Source organism: Danio rerio, chromosome 7 (genome assembly GCF_052040795.2).
Source record: "Danio rerio strain M-AB ecotype USA chromosome 7, GRCz13ab, whole genome shotgun sequence".
Taxonomy (NCBI): Eukaryota; Metazoa; Chordata; class Actinopteri; order Cypriniformes; family Danionidae; genus Danio; species Danio rerio.
The window spans coordinates 72,011,223-72,035,192 of record NC_141027.1 but is presented as its reverse complement, the minus strand read 5'-3'; the positions used below and the strand labels follow the sequence as shown (position 1 = coordinate 72,035,192).

The 23,970-nt window shown below is 34.3% G+C and overlaps 1 protein-coding gene across 1 annotated transcript in view; it reads right to left on the bottom strand.

The window, feature by feature from the left end:
• tead1b (TEA domain family member 1b) overlaps nt 1-16,906 on the bottom strand; it is a 164,853-nt gene extending 147,947 nt beyond the window's left edge. The window contains exons 1-2 of the mRNA NM_001435835.2: nt 16,731-16,906; nt 16,202-16,307 (exon numbers count right to left, since the gene is read on the bottom strand). The gene's annotated coding sequence lies outside the window, so the exon portion shown is untranslated. The remainder of the gene's footprint in view (nt 1-16,201; nt 16,308-16,730) is intronic.
• Between the last annotated feature and the right edge of the window lie 7,064 nt (nt 16,907-23,970).

Below are 23,970 nucleotides of genomic sequence, written 5' to 3'. Positions count from 1 at the left end.
GAACCACTAACTTATCCAACATATGTTTTACGCAGCGGATGCCCTTCCAGCTGCAACCCATCACTGGGAAACATGAAGAAATCAAGTTACTTGATTGGTTTTTAACTAATTTAAGTGGATTGAACACAAAACAATTAAGTTGTCCCAAAAAATAATCAAGAATTGTGTTGTTTCAGCTCATTTTATTTAAGTTTGAGCAAATAGCAAGTGTAATTTTTGGGGGGTTTATGTTTATACTTTTTAAAAGTTTTATGTGATTGCATATAATAATGTGTACAAGACAAAACATGTTTTTCAAACTTTAAAACCATAAAAGTTTAATACAGCTTCATTTTTTATTAGACATTTTAACTTGACAAAACTTGACATTTTAAAAATGACACTCACTAAAATGTCACACAACAAAAGCATTATGCACAAAAGGATTAGAACCTAAATTAAACAATGTTGTATTAAACACTGTAAATGTTACGGTGCAGTACTTAATCACTAATTTTATTTTTGTCACTATCCTTCAAACCACAAGGTTTACCCTTTTGTCAAGTATTTAATGACATAAAATATAATTTAGCACAATCCTTTTTTGTACATATAAAAATGCTAATAAAATCATGATATCTGGACATTTTATTTCTACATATTATTTCAACAAATGATTAAGCCTCTATGTAGACACTTTAATTTAATATGCTTTCTATGCACATTAATTAAAACAGTTTTAAACTAATAAATATATATAGTTCACCCCAAACCAATTTAATTCTGTTCTAAATTACTCACACTTGAACTAGTTTGAGTTGCTGTTTTTGAGATTAAGATATTTTGAAGAATGTTGGAAACATTTAACCACTGACATCAATATAGGAAAAACAAACACTATGGAAGTCAATGGTTACAGGTGTCCAACGTTCTTCAGTATATCTTATTTTGTGTTTAGCACAACAACAAAAAAGCTCAAACATGTTTGTAACAAGTGAGTAAAGGTGAGTAAATGATAAAATCATTTTAATACTTGGATTAATTATGACTTTAATTTGATAGAAACACCAACATCAGATGTCTTTTACATTAAATTAATCTTTATTGTTACATTCCAGAACACAAATAGAGCTTCTTCTTTGACACGTGTTAATAGCATTTATTTAGGGCTATATTAATATTTAACATAATTTTTAAGTGTTCATTCGCATACATTTTTGAGTTGTAAAAAAAAAAGAAATTCCAGCATGACCTGTATCTATTACTCAAACGCACTACAACCGTGAATGTGAACAGTGAAGTGTTTGTCACAGAATCTGACGGAAAATAAAATCAGAATGACTTTTGAAAATACTTTTAAGCATAATCTGAGGAAAAAGGGCAAAGGGAGTTGATTCTTCACAGATTAGTCGTAAATAACGACCGCAGCTTAAAGGGACAGTTCTCCCTAAAAATAATTTAAAAAATGCTAATTTTGTCATCATTTACTCCCCTTGTTCCAAACCTACTTAATGTTCTATATACTGATGAACACACAAGAAGATATTTTGAAGAATGTTGAAAACCTGTAACCATTGACATCAAAAAACAAATACTATAAAGGTCAATGGTTACAGGTGTCCAGCATTCTTCAAAATATCTTCTTTTGCGTTTAACACAACAACAAAAGCTCAAACATGTTTGGAATGATTCAAAGATGAGTAAATAATAACATCACTTTAATTCTTGGATTAATTAAGACTTTAATTTGATCCAAACACCAAAATCAGATGTCTTTTACATTAGATTAATCTTTATTGTTACTTTGCAGTATACAAATACAGAGCTATATTCATATTTACCATTATTTATGTGTTCATTAGCATTATTCGTTGCACAGTAAAAAAAAACAATTGATGCAAATGCAGCATTATGCGGATCAATTACTCAAACGCATAACAAGCATGAATGTGAACAGCAAAGTGAACAACAAAACCTGACAGAAAATAGAACCAGAATGACTTTTGAAAATACTCTTGTCTTAAGCATAATCTGAGGAAACAAGGAGGTTGATTCTTCACGGATTAGCCATGAATAACAACCATAGCTTAAAGGGACAGTTCACCCGAAAACTGAAAATTCTGTCGTCAATTTACTCCCCCTTCACTTGTTCCAAACCTGTGTAACGTTTTTTTTCTACTGCTGAATACAAAAGTAGATATTTGGAAGAAAGCTGGAAACCTGTAACCATTGACTTTCCTAAAATACAGTAAGTCGATGGTTACAGGTTTTCAGCCTTCTTCAAAATATCTTCTTTAGTGTTCAACAGACAAAAGAAACTCATATATGTTTGGAACCACTTGAAATTGAATAGTGAGTAAATGTAAATTTTTGGAGGAACAATCCCTTTAAATCGGCTTCACGGTGGCGCAGTGGGTAGCACAATCACCTCACAGCAAGAAGGTCACTGGTTCAAGCTTTGGCTGGGTCAGTTAGCACTTCTGTGTGGAGTTTGCATGTTCTCCCTGTGTTCGTGTGGGTTTCCTCCAGGTGCTCTGGTTTCTCCCACAAGTCTAAAGATATATGCAGGGCCGGCGTGTCCATTAAGGCGACCTAGGCGGCCGCCTAGGGCGACAGTATAGAGAGGGCGGCGTCCAAGACACCTCCCTTACCACCTGCGTCCTCAGATATATTCGCGCATAGGCGACAGAATAGAGAGGGGGGCATCAGCGACACCTCCATCAGCACCCGTGTGTCCTTAGTTAAATCCGCGCATAGGGCGGCAGAATAGAAGTCCGCAACACCCGCGCATCCTCAGTTATATCCGCGCATAGGGCGGCAGAATGGAGGTCCGCGACACCCGCGCATCCTCAGACCGGTGTGGGTGGGTGGTGGGGGGGTGCTGCGTTCGTGCATGCAGGTTAATCATGAACAACTCAGTGCGCATGCGCTAGTTGCACTATCGAGGTCTGATTATGTTTCAATCAAGGTTTATATGCATCAAATACATAACATCTGTGCCAAACATTTCAACTGATGAACATAAACAATAATACAACCGTATAGCCGAATTAAATGTATGCACTGGCATGTTACAGCCCTAATGAGTATGATTATGTGAAACTCCATATAGATACATATTGCAATGATTTCGGGTACTTACTTAGCGATGCACACACACATATATGCACAATCCTTAAATACTCTGCTGATTTGGACTCTATAATACCTGTTTTATAACTTTAATCTATCAACAACCATCACTGAGCTATATTCTAGCAATCGTTCTTCCCGCTCCGTTGTGGATTTTAGCATAGTCCATTTCACGTGAGATGGCGGGGGTGAGTGGAAGAAACCAAGTCGCGGGGGGAATATTTTCTACAGAAATAATTTATGACTTCTTATGTGGGCCAGTACCAATTGTTCCACGGACTGGTACTAGTCCGCGGCCCAGTGGTTGGGGATCACTGATATAGATAATGCAATTAATGTGACTTCAAGGGGGGAGGGTACAGCCGTTGGGAGGGTGGGGCGCCCCCCTTATATATTGGAAAAAAAACACAGTATTTGGAAGAAAGCTGGAATCCTGTAACCATTGACTTCTATAATATACAGTAAGTCAATGGTTACAGGTTTTCAGCCTTCTTCAAAATAACTAAATACATTTTTCAGACAAAAGAAACTCATACAAGTTTGAAACCACTTGAAGAAATAAACAGAGAGTAAATGGTTATTTATTTTTGGGTGAACTATCCCTTTAAATCAGTTTATGAGGACACTTCCAGCACTGAAACATTACTTGAACAACAAATGATGAGCATTTATAAGCATAACCTGATTTAAAATGTGATTGTAGCGGCTGTGGTTTGGATGTGCGCAGTAGCAAACTCCAGAAAAAGTCCAACTTTGTGAAGTTTGATCATGTTAATAACCAACTTTCATCCGTTATGACACATTTTCTTTTTTCCTTCGTCCAACGTATGCGATTGATTTTCTTCAAAACCTTGTATTGTGTTACAAACAAAAACAGAAGATCCATCCAGAGAGCATAAATACATCTGTTGAGTTCATCAATCAGGGAAAAAGTGACTAATACTCGAGTTCGTAACTTTATTCACAACAGCTGTTTCCAGTGCGAGAAGAGACATGAATGTTATTGCAAAACATAACCATCCATTCCTATCCCTGAATGAAGACTGAAACAAAACGCAGCATTTATTATTATTATTTTTAAACAAATGCCTGCTATTATTGTCAATCATTAAAAGCAGGACTTTCCAAGGACCTCCAGAACGTCTAATATTTTCCATCGCTTAAGACTTTTTTCCCCCTCCCGCTGATAATCGTGATTCCTGTTCGACCACAGATAGATTCTAATAGGAAATGATGCCTATGAAGAGTAAAACACACAGGACGTGGCTGTTTGTGTTGGTCTGTCTCCCAGCAGAGTTTAGTAGTTCACATTACGCCTGACCGCAGAGCGCAGCAAAGTGAGTTAGCTGCTTCTAGAAGTGGCAAAGGCACTTTTGTGCGGTTCATTCATATCTGTTGTAGCCTTGTTGAGGTAAACCCTATTTCATAGTGTATCGCCATTATAAACCTATTTGTTCCACGCTGTCCGCAGAGAGCACATAAATCAAACGCAGTCAATAAAAGCATCAACATGTGAGAGGACATACACTAGAGGCTGAGCATTTCTGAATCGCTTGTTTTCAGTGTTCCAGGTGTTAATTTTAGAATAAATGCTCATTTAGACTAGGCAAGCGCCGGCGCAAGATTCTGACGGTATAATAACCTTGGATAAATATATCACGGTTTCATGGTATTGTGCTAATCCCTCTTACATATATTCTCTTTGAATGTCTGGCTAAAAAACTAAAACTTTTTTCCCCTTTGAAAACAATATATTTTATTTTTCAAAAGGGTCACGAAACACCAAAACAAATTTTTTGAGCTGTTGACAGTCGTATATGTGTCCCACACTGCTAAAAACACTATTAGGACACCTATATTTCACTAAAAAGTGTAAATTGGTTGTTTTTGCGTTATTTCAAGCAAATTCGTACTTCCTGTTTGAAACGAATTTTTGAAGCTGCGTCACGGTCATGACATAATAGCCTGTATTCCAGCGTGCAGACTGGACGTCTGTGCCAGAGTGAGTCTTATTACATCTTACAGTGTGATACATTAATGCATGAGTAAGGCTTGGTTCAAACCAATCAGCGCGCTCTATTGTGCAACTTCATTAATATTCATTTGTGTCACCGTGTTTACACCACAAAGACGCCACGTTGTGTTGGCAAAACAAGCGTGAAGTGTTGCTTTTTTAGTTTGCTGCCGTTAAGTTTCGTTTTCATTTTCTCTCTGTGAGAGCTTATCTGGAGTCACGTGTGGATTACAGTGTACGCGACGCTCGACAACAATACCTTACGTGTCTAAGGAGGTTTATTGTTTACCTGAGAGCTGTTCTCATCTGCAAACGCTGAAATCTGGATTTGCTTGTAGTCTCCTCTTAATAAAGACGCGGCTCTAGTTGCTGGTGATTGTCCTGTCTCTACAGATTTGGTAAGTGAGCGACCAGTGCTCTTTGTTTATTCAGTTTGTTCGTATCGAATTAAGTTAACTATTGCACTGAGTGCAGAAATGTTAGCACCGCATTTAGTGACCGGAATAACACACGCGGCTTTCTGACGCTACCTGCCGTGTGCATCTAAGTTTCCGGGAAATGCTGAGTTTTTTTTTTCTCTCATTCGCACTGTTTACAGTATTTGACGTTTTTACTTTGTAATATTTCTAAAATTTGATCCATTTTTTTAAATGACAGCAATAAAATACAGTTTATTTGTAAGTCTCTGTGAATGTCTTATGACAGAGTTCAATGGAGTTCACTACTTCGGTATGTTAACAAATAAATACAAACAAATTATAATTCCTAAAATTGTATTATAGTTCCTAAAAATTTGGGTTGCGGCTTGATGACCATGCAAAAATGTGGGTCCCATGGCAAAACCAGTTGAGAACCGCTGATTTAAATGATTGTCAGTGCAAAATTAGATCAACAACAAGCATTTAAACTGCAGATTTTGATTTACACAAATCGTCACTTTAGAATTAAAAGGTTCTATCTGACATTTTTGTCAAAATTGAGTTATTGACATATTCTTATTAAATGACAACTTATTTACTGTTGTGGGATTTTTTTTTTATAAGTTGTTTACATGTTAGGACTTTTTATTTAAAAAACAAATGTTACACACATACTGTTATCTATATGGAATGCAAAAACTTTGAAGCTCATTGTATAAAAATCATTCAGAACGCAGATAGAACCTTATAATTCCAAGGTGCAAAATATCAAAATCAACACACACTGTAGAAATGATCTATTAGGTTCGTATTTTGTCATTCGCAGGTTATTTTTTCTGTTTATTTATAGCTATGAATTGCATTATGGAACCTTGATCTCTGCTCTGTCGACTTTTGATGCTAAAAAATTTAACTGAACAGTTTTACAAAGTGACTTTTATTGACATTTAAGTATATATATATATATATATATATATATATATATATATATATATATATATATATATATATATATATATATATATATATATATATAAAATTTAGATTAAAAAGTGAATAAGGAAAATCATAAACAATAAAACAAGCTAAAATTAATACAAAATAGCAATGAAAAAAAGTTAATAAAAAAAAAAAAAACAGTGCTTTATGGTTTTCAGTATAGAGTCAAACAGTATTCAGGTACAAAAATTGAATAATGAAATTAACACTTTATAGCAGAGATCCTCAAAGTAGGGCCCATGGGCCAAAGTTGGCCCTTTGATGTGCCCTCCATCCTATCTAAAAAGAGAGAGAGAATGATGGGAAGGTGGTAGTGGCGAATCCATTTGACAGAAATTGTCATTTTGAATCTAACCTAACCTTTTGTTTCTTTGTCTTATTGCTAAGCTACAAAAAAAGCCAACTCAAAGTAAATTACTCAATTTAATGTTATAAAGGAATCAGACTGTTAAAATGTAAATACTGTCATTAACAGACAGAGGACAATGTATAAGATATCTGCGAGCAAGTCAAGGCAAAAACAGTAGCAGCTCGACTAGTGTATTCAGCATTGAACTCCATTGTGTTATAAATGGGATTGTTTATGTTTTTACTGTAATAAGTTCATTGTTAAATGATACAAATGAGTGCATTAGTTAATATGATTTAAAGCAATGCTTTCTAGTTATTTCTAAATATTATTGAATACATTAGGAAATTAACCCATGGCAAGTTTAATATATATGGTTTGGTATATATATTTGGCCCACAGCCCTCAATCAAATTTGCTTTTTGGCCCTTTATAGGAAAAGTTTGAGCACCCCTGCTTTATAGTCTTCATTGTATTAATAATTCAGTAAAATTAATCAAAGTAAAAATGAATGTGCCTAAATGCTTTACACTCTCTTGAAATGCCTTTAAAATGGATGCAAATGTTTCACTTTGTTATATGTTGGTATTGTTATTACACATTGCTATGACTCCACAAATCTTATGTGTTCTCAATTGTTGTGCTGATCAGCTAAAAATCCCATCTCAACATTGTATATCCTGCAACGTGACTATTGCGGACATACACAGTGTAATATCGATGCTCAAACGATATATTGTTCTGCCCTTTTACAAATCTGATTTAATTAACTGAAATTGCAAAACAGACTGTGAGCAAACATCCCGCACAGGAACGTTAAAAAATACAAACTGAGGAAATGCTATTGTTTAGCATGCAGGATGTCAGTCGGGACTAGAATATTCTCTAGAACTTTTTGATCCTTTATCCCTTTTTAAAGAAACAATTTGCACACACCAGAAAGGCAGTTACTTAAATGCGAAGCCATTTAAAGGGACAGTTGGCACATTTTACTCACACTGCAGCGGTTCTTAACTTTTATGAATTTCTTACCCTTGAAAAGTTTGAGCTGTTGTTGTTGTTCTGCTGAACACACCAAAAAAAGATATTTTGAAGAATGTTGGAAACCTGTAACCATTTACACCTAGTAAGAAAAACAAAAATTATGGAAGTCAATAGTTACAGGTTTCCAACATTCTTCAAAATATCTTCTTTTGTGTTCAACGCGTCAACAAAAAAAAAACATCTTAGTAACAAGAAAAAAGTGAATAAATTATAACAAAATTTAAAATTTTTGGATTAATTAATTTCATACAGACACGGTATTGTGATTACTGCTCTAAAATCTATTCTTTTTTAAAAGTCTGAGTAAAAAACAAAACTTTTTTTCCTTTTAAACACAATATATATATATATATATATATATATATATATATATATATATATATATATATATATATATATATATATATATATTTTTTTTTTTTTTTTTTTTTTTTTTTTACATTTATAACATTTTGGAGCAGTAAACATGTCAGGCTAAATTCAGTCAGTCAGGCTTCTGCTGTCTTCATTTATTTTCCAAAACAGATTTTTTTTACAATATAAAACAGCATCTTTAGAGATCTTTTCTGCTGGAGATTCTGTTATCCTAAAAAAGTAAATTAAAATCTTACACATACCTTAGGAACGGTATTGTAGAAAATTTTGCCCGTTTTTAAACCTTGACTTTTTTTTTTTAAACCACAGTATAACTTGAAATCGATTATCATCCCATGCCTAGTCTAGATTAAATTAAAATTTATTTTCACTTTACAAAGAGCTTCTTCTCTGACACATGTATTAATGTCATTTATTTACGCCTATGTTAACGTCATTTTTAAGTGTTTATTAGCATTAATTGTTGCGTATTAAAAAAATGTATGAAATTCCAGCATTACCTGCATCCATTACTAAAACACACTACAAGCATAAATGTGAACAGTGATGTGTAAGTTACAAAAGCTGACGGAAAATAAAATTAGAATGACTTTTGAAAATACGTTTAAGTATAATCTGAGGAAACAGGGCAAAGGGAGTTGATTCTTCACGGATTAGCCATGAATAACAACCATAGCTTAAAGGGACAGTTCACCCGAAAACTAAAAATTCTGTCATAATTTATTCCATTTTCACTTATTCCAAACCTGTTTGACTTTCTTTCTACCGCTGAACACAAAATAAGATATTGTGAAGAAAGCTGGAAACCTGTAACCATTGGCTTCCATAGTATTTGCTTTCCTACTATGGAAGTCTTACAGGTTTTCAGCTTCTTTAATGTTCAACAGAAGAAAGAAAGTAGTATTTCTTTCTAAACAACAGAATTTCTATGGAAGTTGATGCCTGTTATTCCCAACATTCTTCAGAATATCTTCTTTTTGTGTCCAACAGGAGCAAATAAATGATGAGCTTCTTCTTTTTGGGGTGAACTATCCCTTAAAAATGCCATTGAAAAGCTAAATGAACAGATATCTTATCTGAAGCATACATGGGCCATATGGTGCCACGACCGCTGCCGCCTGTTGCTGGCATAACAACAACCCTTCCTGCACAGCATATGACGGGTACAGTAATGGCCTGGATTCCCTGAACACTAAACGCAAGTGTTCATATTTACATTTTTTGTCCCCTTACAGGTGCAGAGAGGGTCTTAACCAGATGTCTGCTTGAGCCCGACACTGTTTGCCTCACACACACACAGACACACACAGACACACACTCCTCCCCAGCTCAGCAACAGGAAAAACAATAGGTTCTCTCTGTGTGCTCCCATTCCCCCACAATCCTCCATTCCCAGAGGTAACCCAATCCACTATGTCTGAGCAATGCACCTATTCTCTTCTCATTTCACAACTGAAAGACTGCTTTCTTCCCGAGCCACGCCGGAGAGCACCAGTGAAACAGAAAGTATTGAAATTAATGTTTTTTTTTTTCCCCATCCTGGTTTAAATTGATTATTTATGATCAGTGACATGCAATTTTTCCTGCACGGAGATTGTAGCTTTATTTTAAAGAGATCAATGTGGTACTTTTACCAACTAAATATGATTTGAAAAACAAAGATTATTTAATTTTTCATTTTAAGCTGTGATTTGATTAGGGCTTGCCGATACTGGAAAAATGTGATATTGACATGATATGTTCTGCAATAAATATTGCGATCATGGATGCTCATTTCGGTTAATTTTGCTAACCGGCAAACGCCGCTTGTTTACCGAATATTAACCGTCAACTAATCAGATTAATATTAAATTATTGTTTAATTAAAAAAACTAAAATAATTGACGTGTCTTTTTGGTGTCTGACACATTAAATATTGCATTTTAAAACACAACAACAGAACATCTTCACGCATGCAGTCAAGTTATCTTAGTTTCCAACAGTATAGAAAAAAAAATAAACTTAATAAAATGAATAAAATAAAAAGGCCTGCCCTAGATATTTTTCACTTAAATGATGATTACAAAACGAAAACACTTACTGAATCCTTTTTAAGGACCAGCATTGGCTGTTTTTTCTCCATCACATGTTTTTTTCAGCAGGCAGCCTCAAATCGATGGCTCCATGGAAAACATGCATTTAATTAATGCTCCGCTGTTATTCTTATATCACAAACCTCTGTCAACATTTTTAACAGAAGTCATTAGAGCTGCACAATTAATCGTTAAAAGATTGCGATCTCGATTCGACCCCCTAGACCACAGGTGTCAAACTCAGTTCCAAAAGGGCCGCAGCTCTGCACAGTTTAGTTCCAACCCTAATTAAACACACCTGATCAAACTAATTGAGTCCTTCAGGCTTGTTTGAAACCTACAGGTAAGTGTGTTGGAGCAGGGTTGGAACTAAACTGTGAAGGGCTTCGGCCCTCCAGGAATTGAGTTTGACACCCCTGCCCTAGACGATCTTAATCCAGCATTTCTACGATTCATATTTTCAAGTTCAGGAGAGAAGAAAAGGCGGCTGCACGAGTCTTTTCATTGCTTCACATACGTTGGTCAGTGACATGGACACCTCCAAATGATGTTGAATGAGTCACATACTGAATTTATAAGGTATAATTCACCAAAAAATGTCATTTTTGTCTTAATATAACGATGTTTTCGCGATCAGGAAATCACACGTGATGTGAGCTGCTGACCGTGAGCTGTAATCACAGAGAGGGTGAGCGCGCACTACTTAATGATAGATGCGCACGAGTCTACTTTAGTGAACAGAACCTGCATATGTTGCGAGTAACAGGTAATAAAGTTGTAAATAATATTCTGTTTGTGGCACACAGTGATCGTTTGGGAGCCGCGCGCGAAGTATGAACAAGCACTTAGTAGTCAAAATGAAACCGAAAGTGTGCACTTCATTTAAATGATCATATCGCATTTTAGAGTTATGATTACGGCAAGCATTTGATGTTTTTGCTTTCATAGTGAAAACACAGTTGTGCAGAAAAATAAACAGTGTCAGTGTCAGTATAACTACTCTAGCCTATTGTTGAATATAATCTGATAATGGCAAATATCTGTGAATAAATTTGTCAAATATGACAGACTGCAAGCATATATCTCAAACATAATAATTCAACATCAAAATTATTATAAGTAGAATAGAATTATTTATAGAAACCAGTAGAACTACACATAATATTATTATCGATGTTGTGCCATATGTTTGTTTTTACAACCTTTATTTTACATCTACAGAATCGTGAGAAAATAGTGATATTTATTTTAAGCTAAAAAAAATCGCGATTCTTATTTTAGCCAGAATCGTGCAGCTCTAGAAGTCATTATTTAAATATTGAGCGTCTGGTTTTACCTTAGAGCTTGTGTGCTTTTATTTCCTCTCACCCTTACTCTGCATGTGATGAAAGACAATGACGAGGCTCATATGTTGATTTTTTTGTAAAGGCTACTATAGCATATAACAATTTCGTTGTTTACATATAATATAGCACTAATTTGATAACATATTTTATAAGTTATAAAATGAAACCCTCAGTTTGGTGCGGAGTTATCAAGCAGAATTCAAGAAAATTTTGGGATTTCTTTCATTCGTTTGTTATGTAGGCTATTTTGAAAATGTATATTTTATGAGAACTATTTATAACTGTAATTTTCCAAATGAAAAACAGGTTGCTTTATTGGTTGTACAGTAAATCATTAGAACTATAGATTATTTGTTGTGTTTATAAGCCGTGCGGACTGCAATGCCAGCTTTTTTCCAAAGCAGTGCACAATTCAGAAAGTTTTGTTTTGCGGCTTCTTTCTCCAAATGTGCAAATTAACAGAAGTGTTTATGACGTAGATCCAGGACAGAGGCAAACAGCATCAGCGCTGGGTTGGCATCAAATCGTCTGTGTCAAACTTGACCAGCAATATTCTTCTTTTATTTTGCTTCTTTGGCAAAATATGTCTATATATATATATATATATTTTTTTTTTTTTTTTTTGTTTATCTGATACCATTAATGGGTTAAAAACGTACCCTTACGGTTAACGGTGAATCGGTTATTATGAGCATCCTTAATTGCAATATTAATAGGTTTAAATAACTCTATTTGATGGTTTTCTGGGTAGTCTAACAGTATTCAGGAACAAAAATTGAATAATTGCAATGCAATAAAAACTGTTCTTATGTTGCTTTTTCTCAAAATATAAAATAAAGTGAAAATATTGTATGTTTTTTTCTTTAGATGAATTAAGTAAAAGTTAAGAGTTTTTCCTTTAAAACAAATAAAATGATCTGCCAGTGGGGTAAGTAAAATAGTCTTTTTTCACCTTAAAATAAAGATATTTAATGTAGATCAAGACAAAAATTCTAAGTAAGCAAAAAAAAACATATTTTTGCATAATTTATATATACATTTTATTTAAATACAGTAATCTAATTCAATTATGTGGCTTCTGTTCAACTTTTATCCATACTCTACCTTGCATATCTTGCGATGAGACTATTGCTAATGCGCACATTGTGATATCGATGCTGAAGCGATATACTATACAGCCCTAGTTCTGATTTTAAAACTCTATTATGTGTGATACTGAATATTGAAAATGCATTTCATATCACAAATATGAAGATCACAAAAACATGAAAGTGCTCAATGTTTTGAGCTACATTTAAAGTTAAAGACAGCCTATTCCTCCTCAATAAATAATAATACAGCAACAGCCTATATGTGACTATAAAAGCCACTTAATCAACCTGGTTAACACAAATTATCACCATACTAACAGGCAACACAGGCAACCCTAGTTCTGATTGATAACCATTTAAAACTCTATTATGTGTGATACTGAATATTGAAGATGCATTTCATGTCACAAAATATGAAGATCACAAAAATATGAAAGTGCTCAATGTTTTGAGCTACATTTAAAGTTCAAGACAGCCTATTCCTCCTCATTAATAAATAATAATAATAATAATAATAATAAGGCAGCAGCCTATATGTGACTATAAAAGCCACTTAATCAACCTGGTTAACACAAATCTTCACCATACTAACAGGCAACACATAGTAAAAAATTCTAAGTGAGCAAAAAAACATCATTTTAGCATAAATTGTATTTATTTCGTACAAATTCAGTAATTCAATACAATTCTGTGGCTCCTGTTCAACTTTTATCCCGACTCTACCTTGCATATCTTGCGATGAGACTATTGCTAATGCGCACATTGTGATATCGATGCTGAAGCGATATACTATACAGCCCTAGTTCTGATTTTAAAACTCTATATGTGTGATACTGAATATTGAAGATGCATTTCATGTCACAAAATATGAAGATCACAAAAATATGAAAGTGCTCAATGTTTTGAGCTACATTTAAAGTTCAAGACAGCCTATTCCTCCTCATTAATAAATAATAATAATAATAACAATAATAATACAGCAGCAGCCTATATATATGACTATTGTGATCTTAAAGTGCGGAGTGAGACGAGACTGAGAAGGGCTTTAAATACGCAGCACCTTTTGCTTGGAATAATCTACAAACCAAGTTGCAGTTTAAAGTTTTAAACTGATTTATTGCTCACTGAATGCTTTTAAAAATAAATAAATGATCTAGAAATTGAAACACAGGCTTGCAGATGTTTTAATAAGTTTGTTTGTCAATGTGTGATTCATGTTAACTGTTAATTGCATTTTGTTTGTTGTCTGTTAGAGCCATGCGACTTGTATACTGCCTAATCTTGGCCAGGATGCTTTTATAAAATAGATTTTAGTCTTAATGTGTCTTTCCTGGTAAAATAAAGGTAATAATAATAATAATAATAATAATAATAATAATAAAGCCTCTTAATCAACCTGCTTAACACAAATCATCAACATACTAACTGACAACACATAGTAAAGGCTAAGACTAAAACTTTCTAACGTCAAAAAAAAGCACTTCTACTCTGGTTTCCTTTTTAGGTGTAGCTAATGAATACTTTGATATGGTTCCTCTGTTTTATAAACTACATCTGATCAAGAGTCAGATGTTCAACATCAACTGATGAGTTCAGCGTTTCATTCTCTCTCTTGAAAATGTCAAGCAAGCGCGTGTGTTCAACAGGTCTATGTGCTGCATCACACTGAGCACAAAGTGCTTATTGCTAAGCCTATTTTTCACACACACACACACACACACACATACACGAAAAAACTGATTTGCTTCTCATCGCTGTAGTACAGTATGTCAGGGGTTACATCTGATAGAAGTCAATCTGTTTACTGTAGTATGTGATAATAATGGCCCAGTTAGAGGACACAAGCAACGCATTGTGCCGCTCGGACCCTTCTTTATAAAAGGGTCAATGGGAAATATAAGACGACAATTAACTGGAAGAAAGGAGGTCTTTCCCCAAAAACACACAATAGAGAAACTTGTTTTCCTTTTAAGAATTTAATGAGTTAAGAAAAGTTTTAAATCTTGAACATTTGAAAGACAAAAAAAATGATGCTTTTATATGATTCAGAAAGTGAAAATGTGCACTGAAAATGTGTTTTTTTTATTTGTATGTTTATAGTCGACTCATTGCTGACTGTTTAAAATTTAGGACATTAATGTTTGTTGACATCTGATTGAAAATGACTTTGAATTGGCTAATCTCCTACAGTCAGTTTAACTAAATAAAACTAAAGAGTAGATTTTAGTGTAAAAAAAAAAGTGCTGACATTTTTGCTATTACATGATTTGCTTTTTAGTGTTTGAACTCTCAGCAGTGATTAAACCACACTGAACTGAACTGAACCTCAACACTAAAAACTGGACTGACACTGTTTCAATTTACTATAATCGTCTATGTGAAGCTGCTTTGACACAATCTACATTGTAAAAGCGCTATAGAAATAAAAAAGAATTAAATTAACTTGAATTTTTCCAGCTGTGTTTTCATGGCTTCCATTGTTAAACTGTAATGAACTATTATGGGGCCGTAATGTAATCAAGTTGAAGAAATATGTGACTAATATCAAGATATAATTGTATTACAATAGTAATACCTGTGATGTGTTATAAGGTATGAGTCAATTGATTATACAAAAGCAGTTTGATATTAAAAAGTGAAGGTTTTAAGCAGCTGGAGGTGCAGATGATTGATTTCATAGTTGAATAATTCATTCTCAAAATGACAATGCCATGTTTAAAAACGTAAACCATTATATAATAATACTGAATAGTGTGCGATTATGTAAAAGCCTGGATAGTTAGTGGAGTTGTAAAGCTAGTCACTGATGAAGTGCTAAGCTAAGCTACGTCCCGTCCCGCTGTTACCGTCCTTCATAGTTTCATTCCTAGTGATGAAACAGCGTTTCAGGATTTAAAACACATACTGTAAGTGACACGCAGCATTTGAAATGCTATTACTGTTTATAAACCCTAAATGCAACACGCCGAGGCACGACATTAGTCCTGCAGAAACAGGGCGGGCAATCCCAACAAAGGAAATGACAGAGGAATAGCAGCCAGATTCTCCCATGTAATCTTTCCGAAACAGGCTAATACACTAAAAGCAATGTCAACAACTTGTGGGATTAAAACATAAATGCGTTGAACAGACAAATGAGTTACTTTTTACAATTGCATAAGCTCAGCAAGCTAAAGTTTCTCTAGAGTAAAGGAGTCTTTAAAGTTATGACTAAACAAGTCGCTGTTTTTAAAATAAACCACACAAATAGGCTAAAGGATGTGAAGTGTTTATGGCACAGCCAAAGATTAAACCAACACTGTAAAACAAGTGAATAAAGATGCCGAGAGTTGACGCAAGTCAGATAATGAAAGAGAAGAAAAAAGTCAAATGTGTACTTACGGTTAAGATCCGACCAGAAGCTGGTGAATAAACGCCAAAGATACGCGAGCAACAAGTCTCTCCGCGCTATATTTGTGCGGCGCTCCGAAATGTGCAGCGTAGCCAACTATGGAGGAGAAAACAGCAACATTTGGATCCGTCATCTTGTCCAAAATTCTTTTCATGCAATAATCAATGTCCAAAAAAATGTTCCCCAAAACGACGCGTATTGTTTCGGGTGTAAATTGCACGGGACTTACTGCAGAGTACGAGCGCGCAAGGTCAGCTTCTTTAGCAAAAATGTGAAAAATGTCAAAGATTTTCCCTGCTATGTCAGACTGAGTCAGTGGACAAAGTGAAAGCACCCTGTTGCTGCAGCGTCGAACTAAATCCCATTGAAAAGATACTTTGAGCCCGACCCCTCTTGCTACATGCCTATCAATAGTCATAATCGCGCAATACACTTTGTATTTTGCTCGTCTGCTTTAACTTAATCCAGAAAAACCGTTTGATCTCAAGCCGTTAAAGGGCTAATTACCTTAAAACTTACCTTAACGTCCGCTTTATTTATATCAAAATTTAAGTTCGGCCCCTTTGTTTTGTTCTAGTGTGGGTTTGTATAGTTTTTTTGCAAACTGTGTAAAGTTATTCTTGTGTTTTGGGGCCGGCCGGAATGTGAACGGGAATCTCCGCCGCACCGATAGAGATGCGAAGAATGCTCGGAATGAGAGCAGGAATGAAATGAACGCGAGCGTCGAGTTTGCAGCAGGGCGGAGCGAGAGGGTGGCGTCATCCCGCAGCTTCTCCCACATCCATGGGGATGACCTCACAGGACACGTCCATGCCCTCCTCCAATGGGAAACAGCGCTGGCTCTGTTTATACTTTCTAACCCACTTGTTTGCAGCGTATGGATTCGCATCTGTGTATTAACAGTAAGCTACTTTCGAGGTTTGAGTGCTTTCGCTTAAACTACACCTCTATACTTTAAGCTACGGATTAGAATGTTAAAAGTAATCTGAAAATTAAGAGAAAAGATTGTTGAACAATGAATAATAGCAAGATTATTAACAAATTATTAACATATAATGTGTATAACATTAACCACAGAGCACCATGGGGCATCAAAAATTAATAAATTACATTAAAGTTCATTTGCATATCATTTTTCATCATAATTATCCTTCCAAAGCAGCTTTAAAAAAGGTGTAGGCTACTTTCCAGGTTTTAATGTTGCATTTGCTTGATGTCTTTATGAACTCTACACCTACGGTATAGCTATGGAATATAATGTGTAAAGTAAACTGAAAATAAAGGGAACAGATTGTTGAACAATGAATAATAACAAGATAATTAACATATTATTAACATATATTGTGTGTAACATTAACCACAAGGGGCATCAACAATATTAAATTGCATTAAAGTTTATTTGCATATGATTTTTCATCATAATTATGCTTCCAAAGCAGTTTACCAAAAGGTCTAGGCTACTTTACAAGGTCTTAATGTTGCATTCGCTTGATGTCTCTATGAAATGTACTCCTACAGCTATGGATTAGAATGTTAAAAGTAATCTGAAATCCTGAAAAAAAAAAAAGATTGCTGAACAGTGAATAATAACAAGATTATTAACATATTATTAACATATGCTGTGTGTACACATTTATCAGAGTGTGTGAAATCATCCATGGGGCATTAGAAACATATTAAAATACATTACAGTTTATTTGTTTATCATTTTTCATCATAATTATGCTTCCAAAGCAGTTTAACTAAAGGTGTAGGCTACTTTCGAGGTCTTAATGTTGCTTTCGCTTGATGTCTTTATGAACTGTACTCCAATAGCTATGGATTAAAACTTAATAATCTAAAAATTAAGAAAAAAAGATTGGTGAACAGTGAATAATAACACAATTATTAACATATATAATGTGTATATATTTATTAGAATGTGTGGACTCAGCCATGGGGCATAAAAAACATTTTAAATTACAATAAAGTTTATTAGCATATAATTTTTCACCATGATTATCATTCCAAAGCAGTTTTACAAAAGGTGTAGGCTATTTTTGATGTGTTAATGTTTGCTTGAATGAGCCAATGTTGCAACAAACTCTATACCATGTTAAAAGTAATATGATAATAACACGATTGTTAACATATTATTAACATATATTGTGTATATCATTAACCACAGTGTGCCATGGGGCATCAAAAACATATTAAACTACATTAAAGTTTATTTGCATATAATTTTATCATAATTATCCTTCCAAAGCAGCTTCACAAAAGGTGTACGCTACTTTCCAGGTCTCGATGTTGCATTCGCTTGATGTATTTATGAACTCTACACCTACACTATAGCTATGGAATAAAATGTTAAAAGTAATCTGAAAATTAAGAGAAAAGTTTGCTGAACAGTGAATAATAACACGATTATTAACAAATTATTAACATATATTGTGTAAAACATTAACCACAGTGCGTCATGGGGCAACAAAAAAATATTCAATTACATTGAAGTTTATGGGAGGCATGGTCAGTAGCACGATCACCTCACAGCAAGAAGGTCACTGGTTCGAGCCCCGGCTGGGTCAGTTGGCATTTCTGGGGAGTTTGCATGTTCTCCCTATGTTGGCATGGGTTTCCTTCGGATGCTCAGGTTTTTCCCACAAGTCCAAAGACATGTGTTACAGGTAATTCGGGGAGGCTACATTGTCCGTAGTGTATGTGTGTGAATGAGTGTGTATGGATGTTTCCCAGTGATGATTTGCAGCTAGAAGGGTGTAAAACATTTGCTGGATAAGTTGGCGGTTCATTTCGCTGTGGCAACCACTGATTAAGAAAGGGACTAAGCCGAAAAGAAAATGAATGAATAAATTAAAGTTAATTTATATAGAATTTTTCACTATAATTATCTTCCAAAGCAGTTTAACAAAAGGTGTAGGCTACTTTCAAGGATTTATTGTTGCTTTCGCTTGATGTCTTTATGAACTCTAATAGCAATGGAATAGAATTTTAAAAATAATAAGAGAAAAGATAGTTGAACATTAAATAATAACAAATTATTAGCATATTATTAACATATTTTGTGTGTATACAATTATCACAGGACGTGGAATCAGCCATGGTGCATCAACAAAATATTAAATTACATTGAAGTTTATTTGCACATCATTTTTCACCATAATTATCATTCTAAAGCAGTTTTACAAAGGTGTAGGCTACTTTCGAGGATTTTAATGTTGCTTTTGCTTGGGGTCTCTATGAATTCTACACCTATACCTGGAATAGAATGTTAAAAGCAATATAAAAAGTTAAGAGAAAAGACTTTTGAACAATGAATAATAACAAGATTATTAACATATTATTAATAATGTTTTTTTCATATCCGTAACATTTACTACTCAGCATGGAATCAGTCATGGTGGATCAAAAGAAATATTCAATTCAATTTTATTTGTAGAACACTTTTCACAATAATTATAGTTACAAAGCAGTTTAACGAAAGGTGCACGTCTCACAAATCTCTCTTTTAAACTCATTTTTTTAAATAGGAATCTATACAATCTTATATTTGTGCATATGCATTAGATTAGTCAGTACTAAAGCCAAATCTGGAGCTTATCTAACAAAATAACTTAGGATAAATGTCCAAAAACTAGTACACCCACCTTATGTTTTAAAAAACAATATTAAATATACATTTTAAAGAGAGGAAAGTTCAAGAGAAGCAATAAAAATAGAAAATTTTTGTTAAAATTTAGTAGGCTGTAATTTTTTTTTCAATATTTTGCTCAAATTTAATTGTATTATCTGTCAATTACTAAAAATGTTTGGTGACTAAAATATTATTTTTAATAAATATATCTGATTAATGAATCTGCTTTGTTTAAATGCACCAAATACATTGCCTATTCACCTTACTCTCCGCCGACGAGCGGGCCCTGCCATTTGAATCTGTTTGTCTCGCGACTTCCGGTTTTATTCACTTCGATTAATTTTTTGAAGTTAAAAACTGCTCGTTACGCTGCTTGATGTTGCAATTTGTTATTTTCTTATTATATTATTGTACTTGGTCTGTATAGTCATGCAGATATTTGTTTGTAGAGCAAGTAGTTTGACCATTTTCTGCCGTTTATTATTCCTTGTCATTTCTATCATAGGCAACTAAATCGGAAGTTCTAAGACAATCGCGAAAACAGGCGCACTTCCGCATTTTAGGATAAGGTCAATATTCACTGAGAAATGTATTAAATATTAATTTCCAAAATGGGGTGTACTCAATTATGCTGAGCACATAAACATTCTTTCATTCATTCAATTATTCACTCACTCACTCACTCACTCACTCACTCTTTCATTCATTCATCTTTCAGGTAAGTCCCTGATTTGTCAAGGGTCACCACAGCGTAATGAACCGCATAAACATATATACAGACTATTGTTTAAAGGAGTTGATTTTTTAATCTACAATGGGTTTCAGAATCTGGTATTGGTAGCCTTTAGATCTGCTTTATTTTGCTTAAAAGATATAAAGAATGCAAAATTATAATTGTATATTATTCAAACTGATACATTTAAACTAAATATTTTTAGGTAAGTTAGGGCAAATAAGCAATATTGTTTTTTCGATTCTCTACAGAATCATCGCTATACATGGATTTGCTTAAGGGGGCTAATAATATTGATCTTATTTATTAATTTTTTATGAAAAACTGCTTTTATTCTAGCCGAAATAAAACAAATAAGACTTTCCCCAGAAGAAAAAATAGTATAGGAAATACTGTAAAAAATTCCTTGCTTTCTTAAACATCGTTTGGGAAGTATTTGAAAAAATTCACAGGAGCGAACAATTCTGACTTCAACTGCTTGTAACTTGCCACATTAACGAAAGTAACATTTCAGTGATTCATGCCTCTGTCAGTGTCACTGTAGACGTCTAACCTTGACAGCAATGCACTCCTTCCTTTCTAAGAATCCTAGAGGCCTCTCTTTGATCATAGTAAAAGTGGCATCACGAAAACCTTTCACAGAGTACAACCTATATGAAATAGCCTCCTTAAAGTTTAATTATAGTGAATAATGACTTTGCTTAAGTGCATCGCTTCCCTTTCCCCCCCTGCTGTATCAGTAACATCAGCATCGCAACCGCTTTCCAAGGCTTTCTTATCTTATCTGCCGCTTCTCATCCTCGCGAATAGTGTCTGTTCCTTCAATACCAAACTATTAGGCATCAAAAGGGAAGGCTTATCTATGCAAATACAGCTAGCCCTGGAGGAGCCAGTCTGCCCCTTCGGCTGGGCGCTGGGCTCCAACACCTGAGTGCAGGCACAGCAGTGATTCATTCACCGTCATGGGTCATCTGCCAGAAGGGTTTCACAAGCTCCTTGTTAAACATTAGCTTTGTGTATCCAGGAAGCCTCAGCGAAGGATCCCGGCATAATAGAGGACTGTAAATGGCTTCATAGCCTTACATCAGAGGCTGTTTTTCATTGCCTTATCTAAGAGCTGAGCTGCCCTAACAGATTGGATTGGTGGAAAGCGGCCATATGAAAATCCCTCCATGTCTGTGAACCCAGGTGGAAATATCGCTCGAGAAAAACAACGCCAAAGCAAATGGTCGCCATTAAACTGAGACTGTACTGTATATCTTCGAGCCGGACACCTATCAACATTAAAGGAGCACACTTTTTTGACACATGGTACAACTTTTACCATTTTGGAATCCATTCAGCTAGTCTCCGGGTCTGTCGGGAACACTTTTAGCTTAGCTTAGCATAGATAATTGAATCAGATTAGACCGTTAGCATGTCACTCAAAAATGACCGAAGAGTTTTGATAATATTTCTATATTTTTGTTCTGTTAAATCTGTTAAATTTAAAGGAACACTCCCCTTTTATTTAGTAAATAAGCAAATTTTACAAGTCCACTAGAGTTAGACAGTTGAGTTTCGCCATGTTTGAATGTATTCAGTTGATCTCCGAGTCTGGTGGGAGAACATTGAGCTTAGCTTAGCAAAGATCATTGATTTAGATTAGACCATTAGCATATCACTCAAAAATTACCAAAGAGTTTCAGTAAAATTCCTATCGTTATTATGAACAAATATGTTAAGTTTAAAGGAACACTCCACTTTTATTTTGGAAATAAGGAAAATATTAAAAGCCCACCAGAGTTAGACAGTTGAGTTTAACCATTTTGGAATCCATTCAGCTAATCTTTGTGTCTGGTGGGAGAACCTTCATCTTAGCTTAGCATAAATCATTGAATCAGATTAGACCATTAGCATGTCACTCAAAAATGATCAAAGATTTTTAAAAATATTCTTATTTAGCTTGACTTTTCTTGATGCGTATTAGTGTTTATGGAGGAGCAGGAGTGCTGGTTATAAGTCAAATTAAGAATCAAATTATCAATAAAAAAATGAAGCATAAAAATGTGTAATGTATATAAACATGTAACTAATTTACAATTTGTATCAACCAATTGAGCATCTTAATTCAAAGTATAACCTTATATAATTTTCCTTCTTTTTTTGTCCTATTTTTTATGATTTTTATATTTATTTAATTTATCATTTTACAGTTTTTTTTCTTATTCTTTAAAATGTACTAAACATACTGTAACACCATTTCTGTCATTTTTCCCCTAACGTTATAGCTTTTAAAGTTGATGCAATTTGTTTTATTGTTAACTGTTTTTGAAATTAATAATAAATAAAAAAAATCTTGTTCAAAATATACCGAAGGGTTTCCATTTTTATGGCCTTACCAGCAGGCACAGGATGTCAACATTACCTCAGATTGACGTTGTGCCCCAACATCATGGGTACATTTCATTTTGGAAATAAAAATCGGGTTGACATCAGAATCCAACGTCAATGTCCAACAGACTACCTAAAATCAACTAAATTTCATCATCTAATTATGTTACAGCTTGACGTTGTGTGGACGTTGCCACTATGACGTCTATCAGATGTTGGATTTTGGTTGCTATACCTGACGAATAAATTACAGTATTTGACGTCAGTATAACGTTGGTTAAAGATCTTGGCTTGACGTTGGATTTTTGTCACTCTCATTTCAAGTTGTTATTGGACGTCAAAATAACGTCCTTAGATATTGGCTAGACATTGAATTTTGGTCACCTGATGTCATGACTTAAATCTAACCTAATATTGACCTCTTATGACATTGTGTGAGTGCGGTGTTATGACAAAAAATAACTATAGAACAGGCAAGCTTTAAATAGCAAAATTGTCAAAACTATTTTTAATTTTTTGTATAGCGAGATGCTAATGGTCTAATCCAATTTAGTGATCTTTGCTAAACCGTTTAACAACTCTAAAAAAAAAAAAAAAAAAAAAATGTTTACTCAATATTTATTCTCCCCTAAATGGTTTCCAAACTTTATGAGTTTTTGTATTCTGCTAAACACTAAAGTAGATATTTAGATGAAAGCTGAAATCCTGTAACCATTGATTTCCATAGTAATGCTTCCGGGTCTTTCGGTGTTGCTGAGCTCACTGGTGTGTTCTTTCTGTTTAAGAATGTTCTAAACAGTTGTTTTGGCCATGCCCAGGGCCAGACAGAATCTGCGGACGTTTTTTGCTATTTCTGCGGAGAATTTTGCAGAAAATCTGCAGATTTTTGCTGAATGATTTTGGGAGAATCAAAGCTAAAACTGTAATATATTAAATAAAAAAACATTATCTTTTTAACTTTTATTTAATGTTTAAAATGCAAATCCGATTAGATTCACTTTATTTGGTAAACAAAGCAAGTC